The sequence below is a fragment of the Equus caballus genome, chromosome 17 (genome assembly GCF_041296265.1).
Source record: "Equus caballus isolate H_3958 breed thoroughbred chromosome 17, TB-T2T, whole genome shotgun sequence".
NCBI lineage: Eukaryota > Metazoa > Chordata > Mammalia > Perissodactyla > Equidae > Equus > Equus caballus.
Genome location: NC_091700.1, coordinates 50,092,826 through 50,108,722, shown reverse-complemented (window position 1 = coordinate 50,108,722; position 15,897 = coordinate 50,092,826). Strand labels below are relative to the sequence as shown.

The window sequence follows — 15,897 nt, the reverse complement described above, 5'->3', positions numbered from 1 at the left end:
ACTTGAAAGGAAATAAATTGTACTAAGAAAGCCTTTCACTTGTGGCAGTTTCTGTTTTAAACATCTTGCCACAGAAAAGCATAAAATAAAATTTTTAAGACAAAGAAAAACGTAGTCTGTTCCATGATAATATGATCTAGTAGGAGACAGACTATAGGAATAGGAGAACCGAGTTCTATCTTCTTACTTTCTTACTTTTTCTCTGTCAAATAATCTGTCGGGAGTCAGCCGCCCTGCACAGTTGCAGCCATGTCTCATTCATGGCTGGCCCCTTTTCTGGTTGATTGAGCAGCCTGTTCGGATTGATCAGGAAGCTGTTCTGATTGATTGGTACCCATGCCATACAGTCGTTAAATGTTTCATTACTGCCCCTGCCTGTAACACAACAGTAGAAATCCTATGGTTGCTGACTTGTTTATTTGGAATAAGTATGATACACGATGAGTAAAGGAAATGAAGAAAAGAAGGAAAAAGGAAGGGAGGCACAAGGGGAATTACTGCAGGCATACTTGGCTATCTTACACTCACCACGTACAGATTCCATGAACTAGATTTGGAAATTAACATGCTTTGTAAGCTACTATGCATAGGATTCTATCCCTTAGACAAATAAACTGAATTAAACAATACCCTGTTCTCATTCTGTTTACACTACAGTTTATTGTATTTGAAATAGCACAGCCTGGTTATCAAAAAACCTGAACAGAGTGCTAGGGACAGCATAAACTTTCCTTCTATCAGTGAACTGAAGTGTTTGTCCCTGGTATTTAAATACCATTTTCTAGGGCAACAGTGACTCTTTTGTCTTGGAAGAAGTAATTTATTACCTGGAAATCCAGGTTTATTCACCTCCTGTGGATGAATAGTTTGCACATGGGAAGTAGTGTAGGTCGTTCATCAAAGGATTTGACCAATGTTACCCTCGTTTTGTTTAAAAGATTTTTCATGATTATGTTAACATCAATTTTGACACGTTGGTTAACCTGTATGAAAGAGTCCCCTGTAACTGCTAAGCTTCTGTGGACTTCTCCAACTTCCAAATCGAAAAAATTATCATTATTTCTTAATTTACACGCTACCTTATTCCCAAATAGATTTTCAAAAGATTATAAAAATAAAATATAGTGAGCGAGCAAATGAGAAAGGCCATATGTGAAGCCATTCCCACCCACAAAGAAAAAATGTATCTAATAAAATCCCATATATTTGTTAGAGCAGAAATTAAAAGAAAGAACATAATCAGTTACATAGCTCATTTTGTCTGTTTGATAAAAACGCATTAGCTGATTCAAAGTAGTACTTTTCTTGGAACTGAGGCTAGAGAGAAATTCTTCTTTGGATTTTTTAAAAGATAGCACTGTGTAAGTGAACCATGTTCTCAAAAAGTATCCTCATGAAAGACTTGGACTTCTTGGACTATGATAATCAACCTTCCTACTAAGGACAATCATAAAATAGATAAAATACAAAAACATCTGTTTGTAGGCATCAAAAGCAAGTGAGGCAACCACAACAAAATCTTGGACAAAAGAGAAGTATAAGAAAGTAAGCCAGGGGCCGGCCCAGTGGCGCAGTGGTTAAGTCTGCTTCAGCGGCCCAGGGTTCACCGGTTCAGATCCCAGATGCGGATACGGCACCACTTGACAAGCCATGCTGTGGCAGGCGTCCCACATATAAAGTAGAGGAAGATGGGCACGAATGTTAGCTCACGGCCAGTCTTCCTCAGCAAAAAGAGGAGGATTGGTGGCAGATGTTAGCTCAGGGCTAATCTTCCTAAAAAAAAAGAAGAAAGAAAGTAAGCCAATATTTTAACACATTCCCTCTAAAATATTTGCTGATTTCTAAATTTCCGGTGATGAGAAGCCAAGCATACAGCAGTATTTCAATCAGGCCCAAATGTAGGTAAGGCTTGGCAAGTGCAAATCCTCACATGCAACCCCTTGTGTACAGCTCCTCTCAGCCTGAAGACCTGTGAACTAAAGACACAAATTATCTGCCCCACACACACTCAACATAAACCAGTAGTACCAGAGTATTACAACTGTGATAGACACTGTCATTCAAAAATGGGAGCCAGAGGGTCACAGCAGGGGACATAAGAGGACAAGAGTCACATAACAGTCACTAGTCCAAAGCAATTCTGAAATCCATTTAGGCAAATGTTGCCAGTTCCTTGATTAGAGCTCAGTTTGGGGAGTTGTTTTCTAAGACTCTTGGTTCCACCCTCTGAAATTTTGTCTCCTCCCTCTTGGTTATCGATTCCAAACTTTCTTTTCCACAAGAAATGGTCCATATTTACAGCTAAGTAGGTGACTCAGCTTGCTTCCTGCTGAGGGACCCGGAGGATTAGAGACCCCGAGGCACTTGTCATTTTGAACTACCTCCATCCCTTTTAGTCCAAGCTTATGATGTTTCTGTCAATATAATTCTCTTAAAGATCTTTGGTCTTCCTATGAATAGTAGTGGGATTCACTCCACTAGGCAAAAGCTCCACTCGGTAATCTTTTTGATACAGGCCTCAGTCTGCCTTGTGTCAAAACTCAGGGTGCTGAGGAACGACACCCTTGAGATTCTAAGAAAAATTTTGTCTAATTCTAATAGTCCATGAGGCACACCCTTAAATCTTTTTGAAATCTTAATGTGTCTTACAGTTGCACCCCTTAGATAATCTTTATCCTGTGATTAGGTCTTATATTGAGAGTCTTTGTAACATGTAGAGGCTGGGAATAAGATACAGTTTTACTTTTACACTTAGTAAGCCCTGGTTCCTTTATATTTTCTCTAATTTCTGCTTGAAACTGGAAAAGTTTCTCCTTAGCATCTCTCTCCCCCTTTCTCTCTCTTGTGTAATACTCTATCACATATGGCTGAAAATAACCAATTGGCACTTTCGATATTTTTTCTGGAAATCTCCTTACACAGTTTCACTATTTCATTAAGTACATTTTCTATTGGCCATCTTATATTGGGCATCAGTTATCCTAAATTTTCTGCCACTGCATAACATGGGTTGCCTTTCCTCCAGCCTCTAATAACAGCCTCTTCACTGTCCTTCCTGTTCCATCAACTGTTCCTCTGAGGATCTTCCAGCTTTCTCCTGGTCCCAAAGCTGATGCCACATGTTTTAAGGTTTTGTTTCAACCATATCCTGCTTCTAGGTATTAGCATTTGTTCCATTTATCTATTACTGTGAAACTGACCACTCTATAACTTAATGTCTTAAAATAATTTATTCTTAGTTCTCATAGTTCTGTGGCTTGACCAACTTCAACTACACAGCTCTTGCTTGGGGTGCCTCACAGCTGCAGTCAGGTAGTGGCAGGACTGTAGTCATCTGAAAGCTTGACTGGGCTAGATTTCCAAATGATTTATTCACTCTTATATCTGGCATCTCAGATATTCATATTTCCTCTCTCTCTCTCTCTCTACCTCCCTCCTTTCTCTCTCTGTCTCTCTCTCTCTGTCTCCCACCCTTTCTCTGTCTCCTGAAACTTATCTTCCAAAATGTTCCAAGGCCACTCCATGTGGCTTGATTCTCTTATAACACTGAGGTCTCAGACTAGATGCACTGCTGAACAGTGAGATTCTCAGAGGGAGCATCCCAAGAATGAGCATTCCACGAAGCCAGGTAGCCAGCAAGACTTATGCCTGAGCCTCAGAAGTCACACAGTGTCAAAGCTGATGTATTCTATTGGTCAAAGTGAGTCATGGGGCTGTCCCGGATTAAAGGGGAGGGACAATTTAAGGGCAAAAGTACTAGGAGGGATGATTCATTAAAGGGACATCGTTGGAGACTAACATAGTAAAACCACTGAAAGACAAAGACAAAGAGTAAACTCTGAAAAGCAGTCAAATAAAATGTGACGCTTTACCTTCAAAGGAACAATAGGACTAATGTTGACTTTTCAAAAATAAAATGATGGCATCCAGAAGATAATGCAATAACATTTTTAAGTGCTGAAAGAAAATAACTGCCCACCTGGAATTATACATCTACCAGAAATATCTTACCAAAATGAAAAATATAAAAAGGTATATTTTACAATAGCATCAAAGAATGTCAAATTCCTAGAATTAAACTAAAGAAATATGTGCAAGACTTCTACACTGAATAAACACTTTTTTAAAGACCTACAGATTCAGTGCAATCAAAATCAAAATTCAAGCCAATACATTTACAAAATTCACTGATTCTTCTTATGGAAATGAAAAGAGTAAAAGTAAACAGAGTAATCTAGAAGACAAAGCTGGTGTCTTATTCTGCCATATATCAACACCTATTCCAGAATCAGGATGGTAAGGATGCAAGAATAGACAAACTGACCTATGGAACACAACAGAAATGTCAGAAACAGACCCACACATACATGGTCACCTGATTAATAATAATAGCAAAGCTGCAATTCAGTAGAGAAAGATTTATCTTTGCAATAAATGCTGCTGGGTCCATTGGATACCCAGGTGGAAAAAAATGTGACTTGAGCCCTGTTATGGGCTGAATGCTTCCCCTAAAAACTCATATGTTGAAGCCCTAACCCCCGATGTAATTGTATTTGGAAGTAGTGCTGTTAAGGAGGCAATTAAAGTTAAATAAGATCATAGGGTGGGGCCCTCATCCAACAGAACTAGTGTCCTTATGATACCAACCCTGATATCAGTTTCCCTACATTAAACCCAGCATATATGAAGTTAAAACCAAAACACTCATTCCCTGCTTATTCCCTGGCTTCCTGGCTTCAGAATCCACTATCCTCCATGGAGACAGACACCACCAAAGACAAGCACCTGGATTCATTATCTCCTCCTCACAAAGAGATACAGCTGGTAGGAAAGCTGCTAACCAGCAAGGTCACGGTCTCCCTCCTCTCTGCAAGTAGTCTCAAGGCCAAAGACAGGCTGGTGGGAAAGCTCTAACCAGCAAGGCCATATGCTCCCCCTCCCCTACCTAAAACCCCAAATAAAAACCCTTCCTTTTAGCTTTTCGGGGAGTTTGGGATTTCAGCGTTAGCTGCCCTCTCTCCTTACTCAGCACTGTGCAACAGTAAAATTCCTACTTTCTTCCACTGTACCCAGTGTCAGACACTGGCTTGCTGCGCAATGGGTGAATGAATTCACTTTCAGTGTGATACCACTTAGAAGAAGAGGAAGAGACATCAAGAGTGCACATGCACAAAGAAAAGGCCATGTGAGGACACCACAAGAAGGTGGCCAACTGCAAATCAAAGAGAAAAACCTCAGAAGTAAGCAACCTGCTGGCACCTTGACTTTGGACTTCCAGCCTCCAGAACTGTGAGAAAATAAATTTCTGTTATTTAAGCTATGCAGTCTGATATTTTGTTAGGGCAGCCCTAGTAAACTAATACAGATTTTGGTGCTGTGAAGTGGGGTGCTACTGCAACAAATACCTAAGTATGTGGAAGGGGCTTTGGAACTGGGTAACAGGCAGAGGCTGGAAGAGTTTCGAGGCACATGTTAGAAAAAGCCTAGAGACTGCTGGTAGGAATGTGGAGGTTAAAGGTGATTTTGGTGAGGCCTCAGACAGAAATGAGGAACATCATATTAAACCATGAAGAAAAGGCAGTCCTTGTTATAGGGTGGCAAAGAACTTGGATGAATTGTGTTCTAGTGTTTTGTGGAAGGTGGAACTTTCGAGCATGTAATTAGATATTTAGCTGAGGTGATTTCTAAGCAAAACGTGGAAGGTGTGACCTGATTTCTCTTTATCGCTTATGGTAAAACATGAGAGGAGAGAGATAAATTAAAGGAATTGTTAAGCAAAATGGAACCAGAAATTAAAGATTTGGAAAATTCTCAGCCTATCCATAGTGCAAAAAATGAGAAAGCATGCTCTGAAGAGACCACCAAGGGTGTGGTTGGACAATCACCCTATAAAGAGATGATCCATGGATCTAAGCAACCATCTCAGTAGAAGGGAGGAACAGAGTTGGGATTATACTAGGAGAAACACTGCCGGCTTGGACCAAAGGAGACAGATGCTGGACAAAACGAGGGAAGGCTTTTGGACTTCTGGGATTCTACAGAAGGGAGAGTAGAGCTATTTGGCTGCGAACATGCATTATTCTTCAAGAAAAGGGATGAATGATCCTGAAGGTGGTTTAGAGATGGACAGGACTGCCACTGCCACCACAGGCGCAGAGGACACAGGCCCAGGGGACAAGGCTGTCTTCTCTTTGGCTTCAGAGGCCTAGGCTGCTGCTGCCGAGTGCCTCAGAGAACAGGCTGCCACCCAGAGCCTCAGAGGTGGGACCACCAGCCAAAGCCTTAGGGGCAGAGCTGCTGCCTAGGGCTGTGGAAGGGACCCTGCTGCCCCAGTGGGCCCGGAGAGCAGAGCATCAAGCAAAGAGGATTGTACCTGAGCCTTAAGATCTAATGGAATTTGCCATCCTAGGTTTAGGACTTGCTGGGGACCTGTCATCTCTTTCTTCTTCCATTTTCTCCCTTTTGGAATGGGAATGTCTATCCTATGCCTGTCCCACCATTGTACTTTGGAAGCACAAAACTTGTTTGGTTTCATAAGTTCACAGCTATGAAGGAGTTTTGCTTCTGTATCACACTTCCAGTCTCATCCATGTCTCATTTAGAGGATATTTAGACGAGACTTTGGACTTGGAGTTGATGCTCGAATGGGTTAGGGCTTTTGAAGCTGTTAGGGTGGAGTAAATATATTTTGCATGTGAGAAAGACATGGATTTTATGCTAAAATATTCATAGCTGCACTATATATAATCCACCAAAATTGGCAACTAGCCAAATGCCTATTAATAATAAAATTGATAAATGAACATTGGTATATCCACACAACAGAATACTACACAGGTTAACATCCACTCTCTATAACTATGCGACAATGTGAATGAGTCTCACAAATATGACTGGGTAAAAGAAGTCAATCACGAAAGAGCATATAACATGTGATTCCACACACTCAAAATGCAAAAACAGTCACATGGAATCTGTGATGTTAGGAGTCAGGAGAAGGGACACCCTTTGATGGGAATAGTGACTGGAGAGGAGCATGAGGGGCTCCTGAAAGGCTGGCCATGTTCTGTTTCTTGAACTGGGTACTGGTTAGCCAGGTGTATGTAGCTTGTAAAAATTCATTGAGCTGCATACCTATTATCTGTGTACTTTTCTGTACATATATTATACTTTGATAAAGTTTTTTTAAATGAAGAAGAAATAAAGATGTTTTCAGATAAATTAAACACAGAAAATTCATTGCCTGAAGGTCCAGAGTAAAAGAAACATTACTGTGAGTTCTTCAGGCAGAAGGAAATGATCCCAAATGGAAATAAAAGAAGTAAGGAGAATAACATAATATAAACATGTATGTCAAACTAAATAAATATTGACTATATAAAACAATAAGAATGTTATCTTATAAGGTACATGTAGAATTAAAATACGTGACAACAGCACAAAAGATAAGAACAGGATCAATGCAAACTGTTCTACGTTCTTAGATTTTCCTGGAAATGGTAAAAAGCACTAATTCACAGTAGATTCTTATAAGTCTAGTATGTATGTTGTAATCCCTAGGGCAAACACTAAAAGGATAAGGAAATAATTTCTAATCAAAGGCAAGTAAATAAAGGAGGAAAATGGAATAGTAGTAAGTAAAAACTTGGTTAGTTCAAAAGAAGGCATGAAAGAAGAAAAAGAAACAAAGAAAAAAATAGTAAAATATTAGACTAAGTACATGAAATAATAATTACATTATCATAAATGAACTAAATATTCTAAGATTAAAAGTGCCAGACTAGATTTGACAAACTAGAACCATGTTGCTTATAACAGATATACTTCTAATATATGGACACAAAAATACTGAAAGAAAAAAAATGAAAACAGATATCCCATATAAACACTAAACAAAAGAAAACTGCACACTGTACTGACAGCAGGCAAAATCGATTCTAAGAAATAGGATTACTAGAGCACAACAACGTGAATGTGCTAATACTATTGAACCACACGCTTAAAAATGGTTAAGATGGTCAATTTTATGTTCTGTGTTTTTTACAACAGTTAAAAATTTTTTAAATTAAAAAAAGGAAACAGTGCTAGAATAAACTGGGATTTTATAATGATAAAAGGGTCAATCCATAAGGAAGGTAAAACAATTCCAAGTTTGCATCAAAATATATAAAGCAGAAACACACAAACATCCTTATGATAAATATACAGTCATATGTCGCTTAACAGTGGAGATGCATCCTGAGAAATATGTTGTTAGGCGATTTAAGCATTGTGCAAACATCACAGAGTGTACTTACACAAACCTATATGGTATAGCCTCCTACACACCTAGGCTATCTGGTTCTAATCTTACGAGACCACTGTCATCTATGCGGTCCATCGTTGACTGAAACATCGTTATGTGGCACGTGACTGTAATTGAGTGTCATAACTCTGCCTCTTATAATGTTCTCCCCATGTTGGCCTCTGGAATAAACCCAAAGCCTAGTTCTATAAAAGCAGGTCCTTGGGAAGGCAGAGTAATTAATTTCAGGTATGCAGATCCATAATGGCTTGGCTTGATCCACAGATACATTTTAGGGTATCTAGAAAGAATACACAGCCTGCATATCCATCAGATAATCAAAATCCCCTAAAAGAAGAAAAGTAAATGTTAGAATGAATAGCATCCAGCTTGCCAGGTAGCTTGACATATAAGCTGTTGTTGTTGTTGCTGTTGTTGACACTGGACCATTTGAAACCCAACTGGCCATGATCCAAGACGAGACTTAGTCACTGGGGGTGCACTGCGTTTAATGATTTATGTGTGAAAAACTGTGCTTAGTGGCTCACAGTTTATGTGTAACTGTGCTTGGTGATATATGTGTGAAACACTTTGTTTAATGGTGCGTAGTACATTCGCTACTGTGTTTATTGATATATATCTGAAACACTACCAGATCCAAAGAGTGTGACTGTTGGCTTTATCAAAAACTCAGAAAGGCGTGGTGAAAAATGTGTGGGCTTTCAAACCAAACATACATGGATTAATACCCAAGTTTGACAATTTTATAACTTGTATCCTAGGTAAGTCACATAGCTTACTGAGTATGTTTCCTTATCTTAAAACAGGATAATAACATCTCCTTTCTGATGTCTGCAAGGATTAGAGATAAAGGACATAAACCATCAGGCCTGTGGCTGGCACACAAGAGAACATTCACAGCCCAAAGTCACTTCTCCCTGTGGAAGATGTCAAGGCTTCCAAGCCAAGTTCACCCCATCCAACTTCAAGCATATTCCTAACACAAACTCCACAGGCCTTCAGCACAAGTTTTTCTCCACAGAAATGAATTAATGCCTAGGTTTTTGCAACACAAACAACAGACTTAAAACATACTGACATTCAAAGAGTGACTTAGCTATTTATGACATCATTTAAATTTTCCTTTATCCTTTGCTGAAGAAGTAATAAAACCTGACTCTTCTTTTCACCCAGAATTAGTCAAGAAAGAAGTGTGATTTTTGCCTTCAGCATGCTCATATAGCTTTTAAAATAAAACTTAGATATAAAAGCGTGCTAAATCGATTAAATGAAATTTTCATTTACATAACACTTTCCTCTGATAAGTCATCTGATTATTTAACAAGCACTTCCTGAAAGTCTACTGGTGTCAAAGAAGATGCTCGCTAAGGCCCTATAGAGAGGGGGAAGGAAAAAGTTGCCCTGCTTTCGCTTTAGATTGGCTGCATAAAGACAAAACTTTTGATACCCCCTAACTTTACTAGATCTTAAGTGTAAAAAGAAAAGGGAGAAGGAAGTATGAGTAAAATAAGATCATAGTGTATGTTTTCCTTTTTCCAAACCACCCCAAGCCAAGCCCCTACAAAACTTAGGGTGAGAAGTTATCTCAACCATCAAGGACAACTGTCTCCACTATCAGTGCCAGTGTGAAGTCCCTCATCTTTCCGGGCTGCTGTGGACTCATGTGTTTGAGGGGATCTCACCAGGCAAAGAGCATATGGCTACAGAACAGAACCCTTCTGACAGACATCTGGCCCCCAACTGTCCCCAAGCTCAGCTGTCTCCTTCCCCTCAGTGCACAGCAGGCATGTAGGAAGAAGGAAAGCTCTATAAACAGGGCTCCAATCAGATGTGGACAAGCTTTAGGGATGATAGAACATATATTTTTACGACCTTTTTCTCATAAAGTAATCCTAGTAACTAAAATTACTAGCCCTCAGTCTATGAAACATTTTTTCATTAAATCCCTTCTCTTGTCTGCTTTAGAAAGCATGGGTTCTAGCTAAGATAGCTGTTTCAAAAACAACAAAAACTCATGGCATAAAACTGGATTCTTTCAATTTTCTGTATACTTATGGCTAAATGAAGTCGATAAATGTGACTTTTCTAGTCACTAATCTTGAAGCTTTTTAAAAACACAAAGTTGGATATCTAGATCAGTCATTTCCCTAGTTTTACCTTAGTCTTTCTGAGGGAATGTGGGCAATTGGTTGCATGGTATTATAAGTATGACAGTGCGAGATCCCAGAAAAAAAATTAGATTAGCCATAAGGGAAGAAGTCCACATTAGGAGCAGAAAGGCAAAACTCCTATCTATTCCCTACCCCAGTTTACTCCTGGTCTCCAGAAAAAATATTAGTAGAAACTGCAGCTCCAAACTTTGTACTGGTTGCTTAATTTATTTGACCACTTTTCTAAAACACTGGTTTGGTGAAATTGCAAAGAAGTCAAATATTTTATATGTTTGACTTTCCTCACTCTCCTATGCAGAAAAGTGCTAATGAGTAGGAAAAAAATGAAGAACATTTAGGTGGCAAAAAAAAAAGAGAGAGAAATAGAGAAGGAAAAGATTCCGATAATCCACAAAGCTGAAATAAATCCCAGAATTAATGAATATAAATTATGTATACATTGAGCTAGGTGAAGACTAGGGCACTAAGATATATATACAAATAAGGGCATGTTATCATTGGAGGCGTTAGGAAGCTGCTCAGGTGTATAATGTGCTGTCTTAACATTAGTTATTGTGCACTGAGCATTTTCAAAATGCATTTTCATAGTTTCTTAGTTTACAGAAGGTTTTGTTACCTTTAGGGGGCATTATAAAAACAAGTCAAATGGCATTACCGTAACCAGAGAGAGGAGGGCAAAAGAAAGTTAAATACCTTGGGCACTTTATATTTTAAAAAATAGTTTTCTCCTACATAAAAAGCTAGAAGTTTGTGGATTACAGAAGAGGAAAATAGGCTGCAAAAGGGTTAAAGTCACCTCAAAGAATCATTGAATTGCAAGCATAACCCCTGACCAGGCCACTAACTGTTTTCCAGTGTTTTATGTAAAACTCAAAATTGAATTTGCCAACAGACATGGAAAATTAAATTCCCTTGAGAAAGTTGCAAGAGCCTACATTTTGCTACAGGAGAAATAGGACATTAATGGAAGTTGCACAATATCTGTCTTTTTTAATCAAAATCTCAACAGGGCCCTGAACAGTAGCATGCCTCAAAGGAAGCACCACTGAGAGAGGAAGAAAAGCTCTCCTTTGTGTGAGACCTGCCATGTCTATTAGGAGCATGCATGATGGATGAGCAACGCTCAGCCAGAGAACAGAACAGATGCCATCTTTGAGTGGTTGAACATGCATTTAGACTGTTCAGATGCTCCTGGTGATTCGAGGGAAAAAAACTACCAAAATGGGTTATTAAGTACTTTGATTTCTAGACCCATAGACCTAATAAAATGAAGAACAAACAAGCTAAAGGAAAGACAGTAAGGCAAGGTGGAACATGCATTGAACCCAGAAGATGTGGTCTGGCATTGAAGCTCTACCACTCACTAGTTCCGCGACTTGTGTAAGTAATTTAACCTCAATTTTCTTAGGTGTAGAAGAAAGATAACGTTACCTACTTCACAGGATTGCAGTGAGTATCACTGTACATGTGAAGAGCTAGGTTGCTATGAGTTATTACATCATCATGGGTGATGTAGACATTTAATGAGGAAACACTGTGGTATGTCCAATGCAGGCATCATGGTGGCACATTGCCTGGGGAGGCCTCAGGAACTTGCATTCACTATCTTTATCAATTTATCATAATACAGGGTCCAGCCCTTAGATAGGCAGACTCAAATCCCTGATTTTTCGGCACTATGAAACTAGATCCTTTTCTGAATAGCAGAATCACTTCAACCAACCTCATGGTACTGGTGTATACAAGCAAAATGGCAATTTAATTAATTTACAGTGAAAATTCTAATTTGCACAAGAACAGAATGCATGTTTCTATAAGCCCAGCCCATTCTCTCCCTGAAAACAGACGTACATGGGTAACCAAGTCATAGGCAGAAGGAGGAAGGTTGCTGGGGACAAGGACTCAGGTGAGTAGGTAATCGGCACATTGCAGCCATCCATCTCTCTGAAGGCCCTCAGGTGTACTCTGGCCTCAGGGCTACATGAGACGTGGGCTTGCCTCCTGGGATCCTGACTTGGGCTTATTGTCTATGTGCCTGTCTCATCGCCTTTTTAGGGGAGGCTGACCGTTGAGACTGGGGCAGGGGATTCAAGCAGTAAGGTATCAGAAGATAAAACTGAAAAGTAAGCATAGGCTAGAACATAGGCCTTTTATAAAAAATGTCTACCAAAATATCTATGAATGTCTGTGAAAGCCTTCTGGGCCTCAAGTGGAAGAAGTTCTATAGGTTTTCCTGGCTTCAGGTTAAAAGGAAAATGCCTTTCAGGTTGCATCCTTTCTGGAAGACTTGCTCCCATTATTTAGAAATGGCTCTCTGTCGATCACCTCCCCAGCTACAGCGGCCTGAGCTAGAGCCTGATCCTTTACCATTTCATTATTTCCCACTTCACGCCTCTTGCAGGGTGTTACAACAGCTGCCTGGGCTAACAGGCGTCCATGGGGTGCAGAACAGGTGGCCTACAGGCTCAATTAAAAGGCACATTAACATTCGCCAAAGCACGTAAAAGTGAGATACTAAGTTTCTGTGAGTTTTCCAAAGTATTCTTGAACTAAAGAACCAGTACATTTATTATGACTGGACTCTGACCTTTCCATTTAAATATCCTCACGTGCCTGTTAAGTTCACTGCTGGCTTGAAAGATAGCCAAAAGACAAAATGACCAAGTTTCTAACTTTACAGCAACCACTGTTTCTACTAAATGTCTCTACTAAAGGTTTTTTTTTTTTTATTGAGTTCATAAGAGTTTACATCACTATGAAGTTTCAATCATACATTATTTCTTGTTCATTCCCATATAAGTGCTCCCCTTCACCCCCTGTGCCCACTCCCCACCCCCCTGCGCCTGGTAACCACTGAACTGTTCTCTTTGTCCATGTGTTTGTTTATCTTCTATATATGAGTGAAGTCATATGGTGTCTCTCTTTCTCAGTCTGGCTTACCTCACTTAACGTAACAACCTCCAGGTCCATCCATGTTGTTGCAAATGGGATGATTTTGTCTTTTTCTGGCTGAGCAGTATTCCATTTTATATACATACCACATCTTCTTTATCCAAGAGTCAGTTGATGGGTGCTTGGATTGTTTCCATGTCTTGGCTATTGTGAATAGTGCTGCAATGAACACAGGGGTACACAGCTCACTTTGTATTGTTGATTTCAAGGTGTTTGGGTAGATAACCAGTAGTGGGATAGCTGGGTCATATGGTAGTTCTATTTTTAGTTTTTTGAGGAATCTCCATACTCCACACACCAGCAGTGTGTGATGGCTCCCTTTTTTCCACACCCTCTTCACCATTTTTTATTTTTAGTCTTAGTGATTATAGCCATTTTAACAGGTGTAAGGTGGTTTCTTAGTGTAATTTTGATTTGCATTTCCCTGGTGATTAGTGATGTTGAACATCTTTTCATGTGCTTATTGGCCATCTGTATATCTTCTTTAGAAAACTGTCTGTTCATATCCTCCGCCCATTTTTTGATCAGGCTGTTTGTTTTTTTGTTGTTCAGTTGTGTGAGTTCTTTATATATTATGGAGATTAACCCCTTGTCGGATATACGATTTGCAAATATTTTTTCCCAATTGGTGGGTTGTCTTTCTGTTTTGATCCTAGTTTCTTTTGCTTTGCAGACGCTCTTTAGTCTGATGAAGTCCCACTTCTTTATTTTTTTCTTTTGTTTCCCTTGTCTGAGAAGACATGGTATTAGAAAAGATCCTTTTAAGTTGGATGTCACAGAGTGTGCTACCTCTATTTTCTTCCAGAAGTTTTACAGTTTCAGGACTTATCTTCAAATCTTTGATCCATTTTGAGTTTATTTTTGTGTGTGGCATGAGATAATGGTCTGCTTTAATTCTTTTGCAAGTGGTTGTCCAGATTTCCCAACACCATTTGTTGAAGAGACTGTCTTTTCTCCATTGTATGTTGTTAGCACCTTTGTCGAAGACTGGTGTCTATAGATGTGCAGTTTTATTTCTGGGCTTTCAGTTCTGTTCCATTGGTCTGTGTGCCTGTTTTTGTACCGGTACCATGCTGTTTTGATCACTATGACTTTATAGTACATTTTGAAGTCAAGCATGCCTCCAACTTTGTTCTTTTTTCTCAAGATTGCTTTAGTAATTGAGGGTCTTTGGCTGCCCCATATGAATTTTAGGATTCTTTGTTCTATTTCTGTAAAGAATGTCGTTGGGATTCTGATTGGGATTGCATTGAATCTGTAGATTGCTTTGGGTAGTATGGACATTTTAACTATGTTTATTCTTCCAATCCATGTGCACAAAATCTCTTTCCATCTTTTTATGTCATCATCTATTTCTTTCAAAAATGTCTCATAGTTTTCATTGTATAAGTCCTTCACGTCCTTGGATAAATCTATTCCTAGATATTTTATTCTTTTTGTCGGCATTGTAAATGGAATTGTATTTTTGAGTTCTCTTTCTGTAAGTTTGTTATTGGAGTATAGAAATGCAACTGATTTTTGTAAGTTGATTTTGTACCCTGCAACTTTACTGTAGTTGTTGATTATTTCTAATAGTTTTTCAATGGATTCTTTAGGGTTTTCTATATATAAGATCATGTCATCTGCAAACAGCAAGAGTTTCACTTCTTCATTTCCTATTTGGATTCCTTTTATTCGTTTCTCTTGGCTAATTGCTCTGGCCAAAACCTCCAGTACTATGTTGAATAAGAGTGGTGATAGTGGGTACCCTTGTCTTGTTCCAGTTCTCAGAGGGATGGTGTTCAGTTTTTCTCCACTGTGTATGATGTTGGCTGTGGGTTTGTCATACATGGCCTTTATTATGCTGAGGTAATTTCCTTCTGTCCCCATTTTGTTAAGACTTTTTTTTATCATAAATGGCTGTTGGATCTTGTCAAATGCTTTCTCTGCATCTATTGAGATGGTCATGTGGTTTTTATTTCTCATTTTGTTAATGTGGTGTATCACATTGATTGATTTGTGCATGTTGAACCATCCTTGTGTCCCTGGTATAAATCCCACTTGATCATGATACATGATCTTTTTGATATGTTGTTGTATTAGGATTGCCAATATTTTATGAGGATTTTTGCATCTATGTTCATCAGTGATATTTGCCTATAGTTTTCCTTTTTTGTGCTGTCCTTGTCAAGCTTTGGTATCAGAGTGATGTTGGCCTCATAGAACGTGTTAGGAAGTGTTCCATCTTCCCTAATTTTTTGGAATGGCTTGAGAAGGATAAGTATTAAATCTTCTTTGAAAGTGTGGTAGAATTCTCCAGGGAAGCCGTCTCATCCTGGGCTTTCATTTTTGGGGATGTTTTCGATTACTGTTTCAATCTCTTTACTTGTGATTGGTCTATTCAGATTGTCTATTTCTTCTTGATTCAGCTTTGGGAGGTTGTAAGAGTCTAAGAGCTTATCCATTTATTCTAGATTGTCCATTTTGTTG

At 39.1% G+C, this 15,897-nt stretch overlaps 1 long non-coding RNA gene across 1 annotated transcript in view; it reads right to left on the bottom strand.

Annotated features, from left to right (window-relative positions):
• Nucleotides 1-398: 398 nt before the first annotated feature.
• The window catches only part of LOC102150568 (uncharacterized), a 28,372-nt gene continuing 12,873 nt past the window's right edge, over nt 399-15,897 (bottom strand). The window contains exon 5 of the long non-coding RNA XR_011427976.1: nt 399-1,773. This is a non-coding gene — a long non-coding RNA (uncharacterized lncRNA). The remainder of the gene's footprint in view (nt 1,774-15,897) is intronic.